This window comes from Cyanistes caeruleus, chromosome 1 (assembly GCF_971803275.1).
Source record: "Cyanistes caeruleus chromosome 1, bCyaCae1.hap1.1, whole genome shotgun sequence".
NCBI lineage: Eukaryota > Metazoa > Chordata > Aves > Passeriformes > Paridae > Cyanistes > Cyanistes caeruleus.
Window position 1 is genome coordinate 48,929,501 of NC_141701.1, and position 21,135 is coordinate 48,950,635.

Below are 21,135 nucleotides of genomic sequence, written 5' to 3' on the forward strand. Positions count from 1 at the left end.
CATACAGTCACTGGTGCTATGTGCCCAAACTAGCTGTATAGGTGGTAAGAGTGTTGTGCAATTGTCATTATACTATTCATGCTTCAGCAAATATTCCTCATAAAAATGGAACAGCCCAGAAATATGTTCCGATTTCCATTTCCTTCAACTGAAATTCTATTGTGTTCTGCAAATACATATTTTTCTTAATCCCTTACTTCCACAGACTGAGCTAAATTTACCTCTAAAAAGGAGAAGGAAACAAGAAAACAACACAGAGAATTCATATGGTTCAGAGGAATATGTGTCTAATGTCAGAGAATGGTGGATTAGAGAAACCACAGGTCTGATTCATTCTGGCAGTTCCTGATGTTCCTCTGTTTTTCTACAGAAATGCACAAGCAATTGGTAAAACGCCAGTCCATGGCATACACCTGCCTCACTGGTAGCTCCCACACACACAGGGGAGGTGAGGACAACTTTGGGAAAGCTTTCAGCAAAAGAGGAAGAGCAAAAAGAGGATGATAGAACAAAACTGCAAGTGAAGTCAACCCACAGGTTCAGGGAATGGTTAAAGGCAGAGTAAGAAAGAAAGATGTGATCCTCAGCCACCAATAAACCATTTCTCTCACGAGTCACCGCTAGAAAACACATGCTGAGTCACGGGCTCTATAAGCAGTAATTTTAGGAGGGATGATTGCTAGCTAGTTGAAGTACAGAGTAAAAAGTCCCTTAAAACACTAATCTGCTTTGGAAATATTTTAAGTCATTCAAGAAATACACACAACAATCTTCCTTGAAACCCATCTGTCTGTCCAGACAGTTTTGGATCATGGAGAATTAGCTGTTTCTTTTGCTCATATTTCTATTAAAAGGTTATATGTTAAACTTGGTACTAATGAGAGGAAAAATAATGGCATTCAACCTCCATCCCCAAATGAATCCCTCCTAGAAGTGTTTCATGTTAAATGTCGAGATTGTTATGCAATTATATTTCAGATTCACACACAGATGTACTGTGCTTGCATATTTAACTATGTTTTCCTATACAAGGCCTGCTTTCTGTCTTAAAGACTGAATCACTAGCTGAAATGTCCCTTCTGGCCACATTTAAAATCTTGATTATAATCTTTGATGAAACAAGTAAGTGAACAATCCTTGTATTTAATCACAATAAATTAAACTAATGAGCTTTCCTGGCAGATTTATTGCTTTTCCTATGGATGAAGTTCCACTGGCTGATCATATGCAATCCAAAGAAAGTCTTATATAAGGGGAGGGGGTGGGGAAATGGGTGCATTATATTTTACTTAAAAACAGTACATTACCGATACGTTCCTAAGAACAACTAGGTTTGTGATTTTTCCTTCACACTTCCATAAGAACCAGAGAGGAAGTGTCAAAGGCAAAGTTCAGAGACTTTGGAGTGGAGTGGAGAGATGCAGGATAGTGCCAGGAATGCTTTTAGCCAATAGCAGTCCTACCTGACATGAGGAGATAGGCTTTAGTTCTTTGCCATCATATTCACTGACTACAATGCAGTGACTCTTTTGGCAGCACTCTAAAATATATACTCCAAAATTGCATGTACTTATTTAAGACTATACATGAGAAAAGGTAATCTTTTCCACTTAAATGCAAGAACCTGTTGAAGCACTTCTCCTTTTTCATCAGGTAAAGCAGCTTAGGCTAGGGTTTGGTCTTGACACTGCAGAGATTTTTCTCTGTAATATGGAGACAAAGCCTCAATCCTGAGCTGCAAGCAGAATCGGACAGGAGGGCTTTCCTCCCTGAGTTTCCTGGCCCCTTTCAAAAGCAGACACAAAAAAAAAAAAAAAAGTAAGTATGCCCTCCCTTCACATTTGTCTCAGGGCTGCCCTAATGCTGGCTGATAGCAAACCAGAAGGCATGCCCCAGAGTGAGGTGACACACTGTCCAAGAGAGCTGTGACCATGCATGAACTTTGATGGGCAATTGTTAGCAACAGGATTGCAGATGGTGTAGCAATAAACGAAGTTCAGTGCATGAAATGACACAAAAATCTCCACATCCAAGTAATAGTAATTTTCCCTTGCAATTCTTTCCCTTAATTTTCTCCTGACAATCAGATAGAGTGTGGGAGGCCATCTGTCTGCAAGAAGAAGACAATCACTGCTCTGCAGTCCCCAACAGGGTGAACTTAGTCACTGCTTAGGGAGAATCACAGGTCTGAGTCAATTACTGCAGACTTTCTACACACAACACGCTTGCTTCTTTACTCCACTCAGATAGAAAACTTTTTTAAATGCAATCCTACAACTTTGTTTTCAGACCTCTTGTAATAAAACAGGAAGTGCTTAATGTTCCTACTTCTGAAATTCTGGTCACTCATACTCAGTCACTTTAGACCACCTAGTGCCAATCCAGGAACGTGGCTAAAATTTGTTGACATTCCTTTCAAAGACCGGTCAGTTTGCAAGCACCTTGTGGAAAGAAATGAATAATGTTGCCTTCTGTTGCAGATAAAAGTTGTTCCAGACACCAGCGGCCAACTTGGGCATCAAAGAATTTCTGGGCCAGTGGAGCCCTCACAAGCCTGATCGATACCTCAATTGGATACTGCCCAGCAGGGCACTATCTCTGTAATAATTTTCTTTTGACTTTCTTCTCACCCTGTGAAATATCAGGTGAGAAAAACCTTCAATCCAGAAACAAACAAAGACACAGAGATATATTGCAAAAGTGCTGGTGAGAGAGCTGGGCAGCTGCTTCACTACAGGGTTACAGGCCACTGACATTTGACTGACATTCCTACAGCAAAAGACAAACAAGCTCTGGCTACTAACATTCATTTTTCTCCCTCCTGCATACCTCTTTCAGAAGTGGTAACCCTTTGATAATTGCTTCTCGATTCTCCCCTAAGAAATGGGTAAGATGGAGCTCCAAGCACACTGTGCAAAGGCAAGCACAACAGAAAGAGATGAAATTCTATTAAATTCCATTGTTCTTACTTTCTTCTTGTCTAGGTTTGCTGCTTCTGGGTGACTATGGATTCAGCATAGTATACATGGAGAATTTAATTAAGGAGGTCCAATGAAAGCAAACCTTTCCGTGCTCAGCACGCGCACTCGGATTTCAGGTTTAGAAGCTTGCGTGATTACTGCAGGAAGCAGTTACACAGAAAAGTAAATTTTGATTTTCCTTCATTCTTAAACTCTGTTTGATTACATCTGGTAAATATTGTGCCCTAAAGTCATTTAATTATTCAGCTTTTCCACTTTAAAATAATATTAGTGCTGTATGAAAGGTTACCTGGAGGGCCAATTTTAATGGCTGAATACATCCTGAATATTCAAAATTATTTCCAAATGTTTACCAACCCCAGCTTTAATATTCTTTTACAAGCATAGCTAAATTTCAGTGTGCCCATAGAACTTCATTTATATTTCTGATTTAACTGCTGGGCTACTCCAGCTGAGGGTTTCTGGATATTTTGGAAACAGGTAGCTGTTAAACTAAGTTCTGGTTGAGAGGATATTTATCAGTATATTGCAATTTTCAAGACCTTAAAACTTGAATCCCCCATTAAATCTAAATCTACCCTCACAAGACACTAATTATGGAAATGCATTCATATATTTCAGTGATGTTGGTTACACATTGACATCTGCCTCAGACAGATGAATGAAAAAATACTGCTGCAAGTTAAATATGGGTCTCTTAGACACATGGGAAGGGAGATGCAGCACCAGGCTACCACCCATTGTAGCAGAATTTCATTTCTATGCACTTATAATTGTTTCAAAGATGATAGATATTTTCCAAATATAATCACAGAATAGAAACAGACAAAAATCAGAAGTTAGTTGAAATATTTCAGTATAAAAACCTCATATTTTTACATTGATTAAAGTCCCAGACCGAGCAAATATTCATTTGGAGTCACTAGACTATACTCTCCATCATTTTACATGCTGCTATTTTGTGCAATAAAAAGTATAGGAAGCACAGCAGTATCTGTCAAAAGTATTGGCAAAAATAAGGCACTCAATTTCAACAATTTTGCTAGTTATAGTATGAAAAATTGTCCTATTACCCTGCCTACAATAAATAATAATCTTCACAAGGGTTTGAAAAAGTGATATTACAGTCACATGAATTCATAGCTCTTGGGATATCTAAATGGGGGAATAATATCTAAGGTAAGCAAAGCCTTCTGGAACCTTCCCTTACAAACCACAATCATACAGTAAAGACAGTGCAAAGTTCAGCAAAGCCAGCTGGAAGGCTTCTGTGAGCCTCAGGAAAAATTGATCAGACTACGACAAAGGCACTTCAGTCAAACATAAATAGAACCCACATTCATTCAATAATGGTATATCACTAGCTTAAAAGATGAAGAGCTTTTCTGTCTTCTAAAAAAGAACATCTGAGTTGGAAGTGTGATGTAAAATCCCTTACAAGTAGATGAATCAAAATGGATTTTCACCATCTATTGGCTCACACATCTGTAACCCAAGTCCCTTGGTTTCCATCAGATTTAGTGTCTGTTCCAAATCATGAGGCGCTTTCCTGTTTAAATTGCTAAGGCTTTACTTTTAGCACTGCAACAATATGGGTGGTTTAGGCTGAGGTAAATTTCTCCACAGGAAAGAAAATCTGGTACAGCTTGAACTCCTTGGAAAAAGAAAAAGAAAAAGAAAAAGAAAAAGAAAAAGAAAAAGAAAAAGAAAAAGAAAAAGAAAAAGAAAAAGAAAAAGAAAAAGAAAAAGAAAAAGAAAAAGAAAAAGAAAAAGAAAAAGAAAAAGAAAAAGAAAAAGAAAAAGAAAAAGAGACTTGACAGACAAGAGCCATGTAATTTTTCAAAGTGAAAGGCAGCTATTGGACAAGGTTATAATAGACTCAGATATACTTGTCCAAAGGAATACCATGCTGCCTTTACTGGCAGCAGGACTCTGCTATGATGAATATATCTATTTCTTCAGGTCTCCTGGGAATGTATGTCTGAGGTTGGGGGTTCTGGTCTCAAGGTGAGGTCTCACTTGGGATTGAGATCTGGTTTACAAGCACACAAAATCAATCAAACAAAACCCACCCGGACAAAAGGGACATGTCTACATTTTCTGTCACTGAATTGAAATTCTCTAAAGTGATCTGAAGTTGTTGCACTTCCTGGTCAAAGAATGGACTTTCCTTGAGGTATCCCTAGCGCCCATTCTGGACAAAACAAGAGATGCTACAGGGAAACAGGAAGTTCTCCAAGGAACTTAGAGGAAAATGCTCAGCCACCAGAACTTCTGACAGAAAGTCCATGTGGTTTTGCAGGCATGAAAGAAGACAGAACTTTAATCTCCTGAGGCTAATCATGGTTTAGAAACTACATCCCAAAGTCTTCACTGTGTCAATGCTTCATTTCAGGAAATAAAAAACAATAGGGAATAAGGGTGAATGCTGAACTTCACTAGCTGAGCAGTCTTGGAAGAGATTCCAAGAACTCCTTCATATACTTGAGAGTGCTGCTGGCACCAAAATCATCTTATTTTACTGTGATGTTGCCTTCACCTAGGTGGATAAACGTTCAGCTTCCAGTTTCCAAACAAACATCATCTCACTTGTGAGGTTCTTTGTCTTCCAAACAAAGCTTTAGCATTTTGGTGTTTTTTTTACTGAAGAATTTCTGCCTGATAGATATTGGCAGTGGAAGGCATGTTAAATAATGCATGAAGGAAAGGATGGACACAAGAAGTGTCAGTTTTCCATTTTATACCCTTTTCCCCTGAAGCCTTTGAAACATATTTTATGCAGTTTCTTTATAATTCATACAAATACATAAAGGCTAACCCTTCACATTAGGGTCTCATGAATATACTGTGCAAATTCATATGCAAAGCAGATGTAACCCTCAGGCCATTGCCACATGCCCAGCTGTAAAAGAGGTACCACTGTGTCAGGCAGCATTTTGTTGTTTCTGGCAATCCCTCTGAATTTAAGTCAGGAATGAAACAAAATGGAACAGACAAAGGCAGTATATTTTACACTCCTTTACACTGGAAGTACAAGTACAGATCAACACACTGTCTCTAACCTTGTGGGATTTTTAGCTGTCTCCAGGGTAAATAAATCAGCCTCTACTTTTGTTCCTTCTCTTAAAAAATGCCCACAGTTCTGTCAATGATTTGAAAGTAGTAGTGCAATGATTTGAAAGTAGTGGTGTAGTAAGATATTTTCTCAAAAACTGATTCCATATGTACAAGAAACATCCTTTATTTCAAACACACATGTATTTGCATTGCTTGCTCAGAGCTAGACTATGGCAAAACAAATGGATGATCTCATTCAAGAAAATCTTTCTAATAATACATGTTGCCATCATATTTTGATAAGAAAAATAGCTTACTAAGAACCTGTCATTACACTGGTGTCAATATGGAACTGAAGAGAAGCATCTGAAAACTTTTGCTTCAGCATGATCCAAAACCAACTGAAACCACTGGAAAGACTTTCACAGTCTTTCCTGAACTTAGTCTTAATCCCTTCCAGGCATCACACTCTATCCTGCATTGATACTCCCACCTAAACAAAGTTGAAATATTTGTGCATCAAAGAACAATTATTCTGAGAAGAGCAAGAACAAAAAATACTTTCAAAGAACATTTTCTACTAAAAATTTAATATTAGTATTTTACCACTAGACTAAAACAGCATAATATAACCATGAATGTTGACATAAGACATCCATTAAAATCTTAATTAAAGTGCATTCTGCGTAACAGCAATACTTGGCAGTACAAGTCATTTACAAAACACTATGAAGTGCATTTGAAATTTGAAAAGAGCAAGTGCAATTCTTCTTAAAAAATACATAATTTATCTCAAGAGACAAGGAAGTTTTCAAATTGCCCAGCACTTTAGGTTTGCCTGAAATTACACACACATCATATAATTTGGTCCTTATAAATGTTATTATTTATCCTACACAAAGCTATCATGTTATCGAGGTTGAGGTCCCAGTAAACTGGTGCTTTTGCAAAAGGGCTTAACACTTGTAGCTGTGATCTAACAAATTCTCTCCACCATAATCTCTTTGGAATTAATAATTTATTATACTTAACGAGACTTCTAACATGCAGAAGATTAAGACAAGTCATTATGTCTTCAAAGGATAATTTCCTGCCAGGCAAAAGTAAGAAAGCAGCAGACACTCAGTAGGAAGAATGATCATTCAGCCTTAGACAAACAGCTCACTATTTTTTTTTCTAAAGGTGTGAATTAATCAACTCCAGTTATCTCTTATGAAGCCATTGTTGCTTAGTTTTTATATATAACTGTATGTCACAAATCTTTATATTCAAGTGTTGCACATCTGTCAATTAGCATTAATGTAATACAAGGCTCTGTTTGTTAGGCTTTATGAGACCTTAAAGTAGTTAATTTCCCCTCAGGTTACTCCTAAGCATTGAGCTTAACTTCAAAACAGTAAAATCTCACTTTCCTCTCTTAAAACATCCTTCATTTATCTCTTTGTCAGCAGAAATTCTATTTCTTTTAAACAAATGCTGTTGTTTATTGTTGTTTATTACCATGACAGCAAATTTGCACAGCAGTAAAACATGGTCCTTGTCCTCTACTGCTTCTTCCCTTCCTTTGGATCTCAAGTGCAGCACACTGGATCAAGACTTAAAGGGTCTTCACCAAAAGAGACTACCCCAGACATCTTTCCTGGGTGAGGTTGACCAGTTCAGATTAAAGCCTCGGACTCAGACACACTCAGAAAACTGCTCTTGCTTGAGCAATTTTCTCTGTAACACATGGTCAGAGGAGGAAGCAGCCCTTGCCATGTAAGAAAGGCAATTGCACCCTTGTGAAGAACTCATTGTGCTGTCTGTGTTTGGTTATACTTTTATTTCAGACAGAAGCATGCTCAGTAAACCTGGTAAAAGGAAGCTATGAGAAAAATGGGAAGATGCTAAACCAGGGTTGAGGTCACCAAAAAACAGATGCCACCAAAAGAAGGTGGGATCGATTTAGAAAGAATAGGGTATGGCTTTACACTAGGGAAATAAGTATGGTAGGATCCAATAATGCAGGTGGGGATAAGACTCTGGTGTGAAAATATCTGTGAACAGGTATTTTCAGTCCTTTCTTATCTCCAGAAGATCAGATACTTTTCAGGATCTGATCTGGTTTCCATTTTTCCGTTCATATATGACAGATCCAGGTTTCACTTCCTTAGGCTGTGGGACCAATCAATGTGAAAGGAGAAAAGTGGGAGATGAAAATGTTGTTTACCCATTTAGAGGCTAAATATTTGCTCAGAACTGGCCATTCTTTCCTTAGGGGACTTTGGAGGAAGAGACTGGAATCAAGATACAAGATTCATCTTGCTTGTTTCAGCCTCTTGCACTCCCAGATAGGAAAACTGTGCAGTGTGCACAATTATGTGCAGAATTAGGGAAGACCTATTGAGTCACCAACTTTCGTGACCAGCATAGAATCAGTGTTAGCTGTTTTTGCCTTTGGAGCTGAAGGATGAGGTTTAGAGTCTGGGATGATTTTTTTTTTGTGGTATGATTTCTTTAACTACTGCCTTTGCAATGAGCCAAAAAGAATGTGGGTGCCAATGCTTCTTGATATTTCCTCTGCATTTACCTTTTCTCATTAGAATTTATTTTAATAATCACACATTACTCCAGAGCAGCAAAAACGTGCCCTTGTTTGTGTCAGAAATATTGCACTTGGTATGCAAAGTTGTTTTTAATCTTCAGATTGGTCTGCATACGTACAGATAGCGCCTTACAGCGTTGTTTTTGCAGCCTTAATGGGGAAAATGTACGCACTGGGGCAAAGTAATTGGATTTCGGCTGAGAAGCAGCATTTGAATGAAATCAATAAAGATTCTGTCATCTAATATTTTAAGTTTGGTACAATGTGTATACTGCAGGTCAGTGTAAATTCATTAAAAAGATCAATGCGATGAAATTTGTCTTGGGTGCCTTGAAATATCCTAGGGTGACTTGAGAGGAAGTTGCCAAGGAAACAAGAGATGCAACTCAGAGAAACATTTAGGTGTTTTAAGTTGATGTCTGAATTCTGCTGAGTTTCTGAGATAGTATAATATAGGAAGTTGTCATGGAAACAAAATTCAACAAATGGTTAATGAATAGCCAGGCTGGGCAATTACTGCCGGTGCCTGTGTCAAACAGTTTGGACCAGAACACCCTTAAAAAATGAGAACTCTACACAGGTCCTTGGTTGTTGTTTTTTATACCAGATAAAAAGAGAAAAGGATTCTTAGGCACCAAAATGGTAGATGCCTTCTCAAACCTGCTAACAGATAGACATTTTTATAGCTGTGTTAATTTTGGATAATACAAATCATAACTCCTTTACCAGCATCAAGAAGCTCTCCTACAGATAATCAACCTGTTTTGAAATTCAGATATCATTCTCTTCTATTATTGTCCATATTAAATTAAACATTTTAATTAAAAATACTTCTAAAACTCAGTTTGTATCTTGATTAGTGTCTCTTCTCTTCCAAAGGCGTTTTGTTTGACATGTGATTTGGTTTTGCCCTTTTACTCTAGGTTTAGTCCCATGTCTACTTTTTTTCAATAGTAAATCCTTGCCAAAGTTATTTTAATTTCTGTAATAGAACATAACAGTCATTTTCCAGGATCAGGCAAGCATCAATGTTTTTCTTCCTTTATTATTCCATTTCAGCTTCTCGATTTCCTGTCTCATTAGGTCTCGGGCATTTGCTAGCAGTGCTTTGGGGTCTCAGCACTGATGTGAAAACCCATAAGTTCCTATCAAATTCAAAGGAGAAATCTAAGAACACATACAGCAGCATGCATTGCATATTCTTTTTCAATGCATTGAGGAAACCATGGCACTGGCAGTCTCAAGGAGATTAGCTGATACAGGCTCCATAACTGAACATGCAGAAGGCATTGCATTCTGTTATATACAGAAATATATATATATATGTGTATCTATACATACATATATATACATTCTGTTCTATGCAGACAGACTACACCTAATGAATAGATTAGATAGATAAGGTAACCTAAATTCTTCTGCATGAAAATTTCACAAAACCTTCACTAAACTACTTGAAATCCACAATAATTTTACTTCCCCAATGGAAAGCCCTCAAAGAGTTGTTCCTGGGAAGTATTTCCCATCTAACACTCATACTATGAACATCATGCTATTTAATTTCCTTAGAAGCTCCTAAAGGCCATTATGTTCTGGCTTCAGCCTGTCACTTATAAAAATAATGGCTTTTTGAGATGTTTCACAAACATTTTTGTCTGCCTTAAATAGCAAGGTATTAAGATGCCAAATACTGAATGACAATATTTGTAGCTACCTCACCATTTTAAGTTATAGCTACAATTGTAAAATTCATATTATGTCATTTCTGCCAGCTATACACACACACAAATGGGACATTTGGAAGCATATCTGTGCTTGCACAGGAATGAGGGTAAAGAAAGCTTGTGTCACTAGAAATGCCACACACCTCTAATGAGTTTAAGCTTTTTCATGAAGACAGAAAGATCTTCCATTCCCTCCTCCCCACCACCACCACCACCTTGTACCACAAGGGTGATAGAGGTTGGTGGAGTATCCACACACCCTGTCTCCCTCTGCCTGCTGCCCCAGGTTGTTCCTCATTTAGTGCAGCTGCACTGCACTGAGCTGCACTCCTGCTGCACAGGAGAAAAAATAGGAAATACATCCAAAAATACAATACTTCAGCCCAGCAAGACCCTTCCAATTTGTTCTGGGCTTTATGAGGGATTTTTTGACCTAAAGAAAGGGAAAGTAAGATGGAGTGTTGCTTTCAAATCTGTCTTCACATGAGGTTCACAAGGTCCAGATGGATGCTTGGATAGAAGGAAAAAGAGAATCCAATGTTCAAAATGTCATTAAAATTCTGGAAATATCAGCATTTCCCCAGACCTTTGAATAAAGATTTCCAGGAGAATCTCAGCTTTTATTTAAGTATCTGGACTTCATGGTCATGTAGAAAAGTGCTTAAAAGGTTTAGAAAGAGAGGACAGAAAGGCTAAGCCCTGTATAGGATTTTTGTATGCTTTTTTAACATCTATATATTATTGAGAAGCTTAAAGCATAATACATAAATGATTGGGACTGGTCAAGAATCAAGACTCCAAATGTGAACCATATTTAACAAGAATGCATGCCCTTGGAAACCACACACAATTTCTTTTACCACCAATCCTCCTAGCAGAAAATCTAAATAGAATTAGGATTTTACCAAGCACCAGATGATGTCCCTGAGCTGTGAAGGGTACAGTAAGATAAAGAGAGGAAAAATAATTCATTGTCATTCCCAATGTAGTAGTTAAGCCTACCTTGCCCTTAAATGTATTTTGCAGCCTGTATGATTTTGTAATTGTACAGCTTTGTGCTAAAGATAATACAATAACCTTGAATTGTGCTTTATAGCAACACAATCAATTAACTACTTACATATGGACAAACACTTGAATATATTGTATTGTGTCTGGATGCTACGTTACACTTCTCTTGTAGACTGCATTCAATTAACTCAAGGCTGTTGCGAGTTCCTGAGCCTGCTGCAGAATAAAGTCCTTCAGAGAAAGGGCATTTGCCTCTTATGTGTCAAGATATTCAAACTTTAAACTTGAATGAGTCCTCTGAAAGTTTAATTTCAACACTATTAGTGCTAGAAAGTCTCTTTTTAAGGCCTGTTGCAGTTTAAGGCAGGTAAAGAAGCGAATCAGACTCTGGCTCACTGCTCATTGCCCAAAGATGGTGTAGTCAGCTGGATAAAGGCAAAAATGCATTTTGTCTGCTATGCAGTCAAACATCATATGTTCTCAGGATTTTTTATAGCATTTACTGGAAGTTATCAACTTCTTGAGATCTTAAGTAAAGGGGTATGGGAATAAGGAAAGTTAAAGTTGGGGGAAGGCTTCTCTTCTCTGCTACTTGTATTAGCTAAGAAAAAAAGGTGGTCCATGTTAACCGCAGTATTTTCCGAGCAACTGATTTTGCTTGGTGTTCTGAAAATATAAGCTGAAGAGATATTGAAGCTATGGGAATCCTAGGATACAAAGTTATACTACTTTATTAATCATCTGTCCTTCTTAAATGCTAACACAGGTTAGCATTTATTTAAGAATCATAGTCATTACTGGGTTTCTTGCATACTTTGTAATGGCCAGTGCTATTGTGTTTACTCAGGGGTAACAAATTATATTTTATCTAACTAATACAATCATCATTTCACATTTTGACTATTCACAAAAAAGCTATTTGTATCCCATACACAAATGTAATGCTTGTACCTGTGAAATTGGCAGCAGTTCTATAAAGAAAACTTATTCCTTATGAATGATTCTTCAAACTGTAAATGTGAAAACTCAACCTTGAAAAAATTCAACAGTTCTTTTTCCATTAATATAACTTTCAAAATGAATAGGTTTGTGAGCTTTTTATTCTTGAAAAACATAGTGGAGAGAGGCCAGAGCTGTCTTCCCAGGAGAAGTCTGTTAAATAATAAATATAAACCCCAATAACTTTCAGGCACTTCAAACCAGGCACAAAATACAGAAAGCTCGCAGTAGTTAGTCAGTGCATCAGCACCAGGGATTCAAGTAATTTTTATTCACCTGTGCAACTCAGGGCAGTTTGTCTCTCACTGAACTGCTGTTTACACAAAGCATCCACAGCAGAAAAACATTTTAAACACCTTGCTTACGGAACTTCCCACTAGGAAACACAGCTTGTGATATGGCAATTTAACAAAAATAAATTAAATCTATACATGACCCTCTCACAGGCAGAGCAAAGGAAGGTTTGCCTTCAGAAATTTTCAGGTCTCTTCTAATCTATAAACCCTCCCTGCATCTTCACAGTATGTACTCATGGGTAAATCTAAGCCCATGGCCAAAAGACCTAGCGGGATTGAGCAAGAAAATACACATCAAAGGGTACAGGCTGGGACAGGGATTGCAGTCAGCCCCTTGCTTAGCATGAAGGCAACAGTCGTGTGCTGTAGGATGTGAGAGTGCACACCCATGAGCCAAGTCTCTTGCAAAGTTGGTGTGGTCTGCTCTCGGTGAACAGTGAGGGGAAGGGGAACAGAGACAAGGCTGCTAAATGCCAATTCTCCCTTTTTGGGAGGCTGCAGCATCTGGGGTGGACACCTGCAGCAGTGACACCTGCTTCTCCACCAGCTGAGAAACCAGACCACCAGGTAGCAAACACATATGGTGCAGGGTGTGCTAAACCTGACAGTGGCACCCCTCATTCCAGGTGGAGAAATCCTGATGTCCCTCTTTCTTTATCACCCAGCACTTTTCAGCCATTCCCTGCATGGGACAGGCTGCATTGCTGAGCTGGGTCACCTTTCAGCAGTGATCTTGACTTTAGACTGTGCCCCTCACAGGGCCAGCAAACATCTGTTCAGAGCTCACATAAACCCTGGTGAAAAGTTTAAGTGTGCTGCTGTCAGAGAGATTTGTACTAAAATGTAGGTGTTAAGCCTGTGGTGAAGACATGGTCTCAGCCTGGATATTCCATCACAAGAATTACAGATTCAACATACATCAATGCACTGTCCTAAATCACACAATTTCTAGTGTCAGGAAAGGAAAGCAAATAAAGCAAAGAGGTAAGGACAAAACATGATGAGTGAAAACATGTATGTGCGTCCATAAGCACGTGTGCCCACCCTTCACACACACTGAATAATGTAATTGCATTTCCCATGATAATACCCTCAGGGAGATAGTTCAATTTCAGCCATGAAATATAGCTCCATATATTTGGGTATGTCATAGATTTCAACTGGCAGTTTACCAGTTGATAGTTTGAGGCTGAAGGAAACAATTTCATTCATTTCACTGAGAGTAATCATGGTGTGCAAAGCCACTGATTAAAATGATAATCTGAAAGAGGGCCAGAAGTGAGAGAAAACCTAGCTCTGCTCCCCCCTGCCTCTACTCGCTTCCCGCTCCTCAGCGCTGGATTCCTCAACCTTTGCCACAACTTGCTGGTAAATAGTCTGGGCTAAAATTAGGTATATAGCAAAGGGTAGGTGTTACCATCTGCTGCATGTTGTTAATTCTTGATGGCCTGATAACATCTATTTTTGATGTTCTTTATTAGCTTTCTGGGGAGGCAAGAAGAAGGATAGGGCTCTAGTGCCACCATCAGTGGTTTGCAGTATTTGCTACTTTTCCTCATTTAAGAGCCACCTCAGTCACAACAAAGGAGTTTTAGAAGAGCATGCTAGGTAAGACAAGAAACCATGACAATATTTGAGATATTATCCTTCATTGCAGTGCTTTGAAATCATCACTGATTCTTCTCATCTGGTTCTGAACTCTCCATTTTCACCACCTACAATCATGCTCCCAAAGATGGAGTACACAAGCCAGATAAGTGACTTAGCACACACAATTCTCAGCCAATTACTAGGTAGTAAGCATGTAAAAGATGGTTCTTTAAAAACTACTGCTGAAGGCCTGAGTTGCCTTTCTCATCTTTTACTTTATGCATGGCTAAAGTATTTTGCATCATGCTCAGCTAAGCATAATGCAAACAAAAACTGGGAAGAGAAAATAACTCAGAAATTAGCTCAGGCCTCTCAAACTAAAGAGAATCTTCAACATAGGTCAAATTTTCAAGTGAAAAGTTCATGAAATACTTTAAAGGTTAGTAGTGGAGGCTACCTTTTTAATACAAGCTTGGCATGCATTACAAGTTTTCACCTGGAATCCTAAGCTTTATACTGACCCGTTATTTCGGAATTCCGACATTATGTAGACTTCTTACTCTTATCTTGCATATCCTCATAAAAGCTCCTTCACTGCATGCCACCAGCCATCTCTTCCATGCTGGTCATACTCAATAATTCTCTTTCTTCTCCAAGGTGCCAGAGATTCACCATGACACCAGCTGTGACAAATAAGTGCTTCATCCTCTAGTAAACCAGATGATGCAGCAGTCCAGCTCTCAATTCCATTGAGCTGCTGTCCTGGCTGGGTGCCTTACCATCTTGACCTGTCTGCCCAAAGCCCTTCCTGAGAAAGCTTGGCTGTGTTCTTCCAACAGCATGAAACAGCCAACAAGCCAAGCACCGCTATCAGGACTGGCAAGTGTATTTGTTTTCAGCATCTCTGCGGTGAGTCAGTGAGACAGATGTACTCTTGAGGGCTAGCAAAGTCACATTGCCTTTTTATGAATAGCTGAGATATTCAAAACTGAAAAACAGCTTCCCAGAGGAGGCAAATGCGCCCCAGCCTGAGCCGGCTTAGGCCCTCCTGGAAGGCTCAGTGTCTGGAAACATTAGGAGGTAAGAAATATCAAGAGCAACTGTAAATGTCAGCAAAAAGAGTTACTACTCACAAGTGATACATTAAAGATCCCCATCCAGTGGGAAAACTGTATCTGATATTTAGCTCTCCCCAGACATAGAGCTCTGCTACATGGAGATGGAATACTTGTAACTGAAATAGATAAATGCTCTGGCTGCTTTTAGAAAGCCTCCTGAATTATTTGCCTTTTTCAATCTAAAGAGATTTATATCACAACATGAGCAGGCTATAGCAGGACAAACAGAAAGAAAAGGGAATGTCTGCAGGTGAAAGTGTTACCAAACTCCAACCAACACACCACATAACCTAGAAGCAAGAATTGTTAGATACATAGCTCAATATTTCTAAAACTGTGGTCTGTGATGTTTATAAGGGTCAATAAAAGATACAAACATTAAAAGTGTTAGATATCAGGAGCATCTGCAGTTTATATCTAAAGGAGGTGAGTTATGGATGTGGATTATAACATGAGGCTGCAATATTCACAAGACGGGAAACTCAAATACCCTTAGCTGCTACCAGCAGCTTTGTTCCTTCAAGGCAAAACATTAATTAAAATCAAATGTAGCTGGCATCTATGGCTTGGTTTGATACCCTTGTAAGACATGGAAGGAGCTATGTCTGATGCAGTGAGTAAAAATTATGAGATTACATGGAAAAAATGAGTCAAAAAATAGTCACAGATGGTTTAGAAAATACTATGCCTGTCTTATAGGGAGCTATCTGTTGTTTTCTACAGTCTGAATAAGCTGAGAAATTCACAGAAGGGATGATCAGTGATGAGAAAAGTGGACACCAGAAGCTGTCAGGCAAAGGCTTTGTTTGTGTAATCTAGTACCATTTCATCAGCTTCCAAGAAAATTCACAAGTTCATACCAGCTGAGGACCATCACATGTACTCCTGCTATGAAAAAATGGAAGAAAGAATAAAGGTCTTGCAAATATGGAATTATCACCTATAGTACCTACTCAGAGAAAGAAAAGTAAATAGTTGTATCCCTAAACCTCACTCACATACTCCCTTCTCTCACAAACACACAGGCACACAGAGTATGCAGAAGGATAAGGACTGCTTGCTAATCCCTGGCTATTGCAAAGGAAGATAAGTAATCCTCTGTAATCAAATTTGTATGAAGCTTTTGTTTTTTCATAATAAAGCATTCATGTTACAGATGTCCTGCCAGATTTTACCATCTTGCCATTATATTGATTCTTAAGTAGGAAAGCTATCATACTTCTGACTGCTTCTCATGAGGAGACTAATTAGATTATTTCATCATCTGGTTCATCAAAGCAGGAAATACTTAAGTGTCACAGCTGGTCTCAAACTAAATATCTAGTACCAAGATTTTAAATGAAAACTATTACATCTTCAGTGGGTAAGCATTTCATAAATGGCTAGATGACAAAAAATGATGAAGATAACAGATATCATCTCACATCTTTGAGCTGCAAAGGGAGTCTTAACTCTACAAGTGCATTTGGATTTATTTTCTCTTGCTTTTGCTAGTATTATCATCAAAGAGGTTTTGCATAATAAACAGATCTGAAAAACTGAGAGAGCTATTTAGATTTCTGGCGAAGATTTATGACTGAGAATTAAAAACTCTGAGGCAACATCTTCATTTTAAATGAATATCCTGTTATTAATGTAACCTTTCCAATCAGAGCACTCACCACTATGGAAAGATCAGCCACAAGGAAGCGCATCCCCCTTGCACAGGAACCATCCCACTCTCCACTCACCACTCACTGCCCATCATTCCTTTCTGAATTTGTTAAAGATCTTCCTATTTCCCACACACTGTGTGCATTAAGCAAATCCTCCTGTAAAGAAACTTGTGACAAAGCCACAACTTAGTTGTGCTTCACCTTCTATATATACACAGAGGGAAAGATAAACCACTCATGTGAAAGAAGAATTTGTTCACCACAGTGATTTGGAGTGAAATTGCCACCTATCACCAGCAGACACTTAGGAAAAGGCCTAGGCTTTGCAGAGCTACTTAAGACCTCAAAAAGAGCAGCGTGACAATGGGTAAATCATTTCCTTTAAAGAATGTTCTCATGAAAATCATATGTAAAAGCAGAGTCTCCATATTATACCAAAACCTCAGTAACTTTGTTATGGGATAATATAATCCTATTCCTCTTACAGACCTATAATGTCATTATGTAAATGGCTATACAAAGCCATGATTATATCAACAAAATGAAATTGTTGTGTAAGACAGTTCCCAGTCTCTGCAAATGAGCACTGTAAAACCAGAAAGTTTCCTCCTATAACGCTAGAGATAATGTTAACATTGTTGATTGCTGTGGTATTTTTTTACTTTGAGGTGTATCACAACCCCAAAGAGCACAGGACCAATAAAATAATATATATATATGGAAACTGCATCATGCAGTGAAAACTGTAACAATATTTACACTCCTCTTATGTTCTACACTTCCTTGGCCTTACTAGAAATTTAGAAATCCTTATAACTTTGCCGGCCAGTTTACTTGGTCAAAAATAGCTCTTTGTAATCTAAACTCTCCTGTTTTTTAAAAAAATTAGGCTGTAGGCCTAATAAAATTTTCAACAGAAGTTTTGACTGGGTTACTTTGATGAGGAAAAATTAATTTTTATGTCATAACTATCTTTTTAAAGTTATATGAACCAATAGATGAGCCATGAACCTCAGAAAAGGACACATTCTTGCTGAACTCAGCCTAACTTTTGGAGCGCACAGAGTATTGAAAGATGCAAATTGTTTAAAACACACATGGAATAGTTTGAGGGCAGTAACAGTGTCATAAGAATATTTCCAATAACCTATCTCCTGAATTAATAGCATATAGCTGTTACAAGACAGTGCTATTAAATAAACAGGTAAAATTTAGCTACAAACTTCAGTTAATGATCATGTAAAATCATGATCTGTGATGCTTTTTAGCCTATTACATCAGTAGCTATTCTTAAATTTCTAATTTATTTCTGCTTTTGTGCTGGTTTTACCTTGGATGCATTTCTTTTTCTACAGAGCAGCCAGTGTGTGGCTGTACCTTGTATTTATGCTGAAAAAAAGGTCAGAAATGAAATTCAGATCTTTGTACAATGCTGCAGTTGACCTGTAAGCAGCAGTGTGCAACATCTGCTGTGCTAAAAATGCTGGCCAGGGGAACTGCACTGCTCTGTGTTGAAAAATGTCTCCATCTACAAAAAGGCAAAGAGATGGATCTTTACATATCATTACAATAAAGTCTCAAACATATGTATGAGCTTGTCCACAGCAATGGTGTAGAGAGCCATGAGCACTGAAGTGGCACCAGCTGTGAAGTATACAATCCTCATTATTCCACTGCATTTTGGGCACAAAGAAACACTTTGTTCCTTCCTCTTTACAAACCCTCATTTTCTCATACATAACTTACTTTCTCATACCTGTATATTACAGAAATACTCTTTAAGGAAGGACTGAGAAGGGAAAAAAGAGAAGGTCTAACACAGGCAAAAGTGAGCATTCCACCAATCCCAGGTGCTTAAAAGATTGTAGGCTCCACAGTCTGAGGCAAATGAAGGCATGTTTCAGACAGAATGAGAATGTCTGACCTCCTTCTCCCTCAGCAGAAGTTATTGTTTGGGTTTTACACAAGAAAAGGAAAACTGAATATGAGTGCCTGACATTCCAAATAGTGATAAGCAATACTGCTATTTTATTTTAAGATAATTTACTTACTGATATGGGAAAGAAGACATGCCACTGCATAATCAACAATAGGGGGGAAAATCTTACTCAAATACTTGACTTCACAGCATTTTACTAGTAGTATTTTAACCATGAATATGATCTCCCTAGCTGATCTGAAAAAAGTCTCCTGTATTCCGTCAGGGCAATAATTTCCATAAAGGTCATCAAATGAAGCCTTACTTCGTTGTTTTGTTATCAAACAGGTAGCACCACAGAACTGATAAAGAAATCCCCGTGTGTAAAGTAGTTCTGCTATGGTACTGTTGTCCTATTTAACTTTTTTATTTACAAATTAGGCAACAAACAGAGAAATCACACCTTTCTCTCACGTGGCTTGCACATTTTTATTTTCTTGTGGCAGTAGTCAATTTTGCTATTGCCAGAATTTCCCATCCTCCTGACTCCATTTACTGAGCAGTCCCTCATTCCTCCCTGAACGCCAGATTCATGTTTCCAATCCCATGCCACACTCTGTTATCTACGGTGGTTTGTGGAAACTGGAAACAAACATTCAAACCATGCAATTTTACAGACAAGCCTAAGTTAAAATAAATATAAAGGCACCTAAAGTAACAAATAATTAACAAAATGAAGTTACTAATGTGTAAATGAATACTAGATTGAAGAAAACCAGTTGAGAAATAGAGGAGGAAGGAAGAACTATGCAGCAAGCACTGGAGCATACAGAAAGTCAGACTTACTTCGTTGTGAATAAATGCAAACTACTAACTGAAATATAAAATTGCTCTGAAACAAGTAATGAAAATTTCAGATTTTCTCATCACAGGGAGAAAATGAAAGATGATGCATTTCTTAAGAGGGCACTGTGATTTCAATGTTAAGAACCTAGTGTCAACAGTGCCTCCCAGCCCTTCTTTTCATAAGACAGGTAGCTAAAAAGCCAAAAAAGGAAGGAAGGACCACTACAGAGCTCTGCCTACAGTTTGGCAGCCTGAGTACTTCCAAGAATGCCTGGATGTCTCAAGACCAGAGGTATTTTGAATTTCAGCCTTCAGAGCATGGCCCATAACTCTTTAATCCCAAAACAGCCCATGTTGCAGGCTCAGACCCAGAGCTGAAAGCCCAGGCTCTGCAGCACATCAAGAGTTCAGCAAGTTGAATAAAAAATGTTTGCAAGTAAAAAGCAACTTTCTTTAGAAAATTTTCCGTCCACTTGAAGAACAACCCTGACCAGGTGATAACCTCAATTCCTTTATGCCAGCAGTGAAAGTCCTCAGAGCAAGGCCCAGCAAAGTGACCCAGCCTCATTACAGCAGCTCTGATGTCATTTTAGTGATGTCAAGGCACACTGAGGCTGCCAAAGAACCCACGGAACCACACACCTGCCCAACCCCCTGCAGGCTTCCCATACTTTTGAGATGTGGCCAGGGTCATGGGAACACACCTTGGCAGCTGCTATGCTGTTCATTTATCAGTGTGAATGTAATGCTTCCAGAAGATTACCAAGCAAAAATCTATCTGTTACACAACTCGCAGGCAAGCTTTCAAACCATGGTATTGAGGCATCCCTAGCCAAATAAATAGTACATTTTCTCCACAAATTGGTAACACTGGGACACTGACAAGTAAAAATATGGTGATATGAAATTTCTAGCAATGCACATATCATTGTTATTCAAAGCACTCTGTACCACTGATTCACATTAGTCCAACCAGTCAGCTTTGCCTGTACACGCACATGCACATTCACAATTCTCTCCACATGGAGGTCCAGCCATGGAAACATTCAAGGTCAGGTAGGATAGGGCTCTTGGCAACCTGATCCAGATGAGGATATCCCTGCTCATTGCAGGGAGGTTGTATTAGACCTGTAAAGGTCTCTCCCAAATCAAACTATTCTATGATTCTATGAAAAAACCTTCCAAGCTGGGACACCACAAGATTTCTTTCAGCAGCTGGAACATACCTCATATCCCTTGGCTATTCTCCAGCCACCTTCATTACCTCTTACATCCAACCCAAAATAAGCAGCAGACAAGTTTTTAACAGTATGTTGAGGATAATAAACACAATTATCAAGGCAAGTAGCATTTATT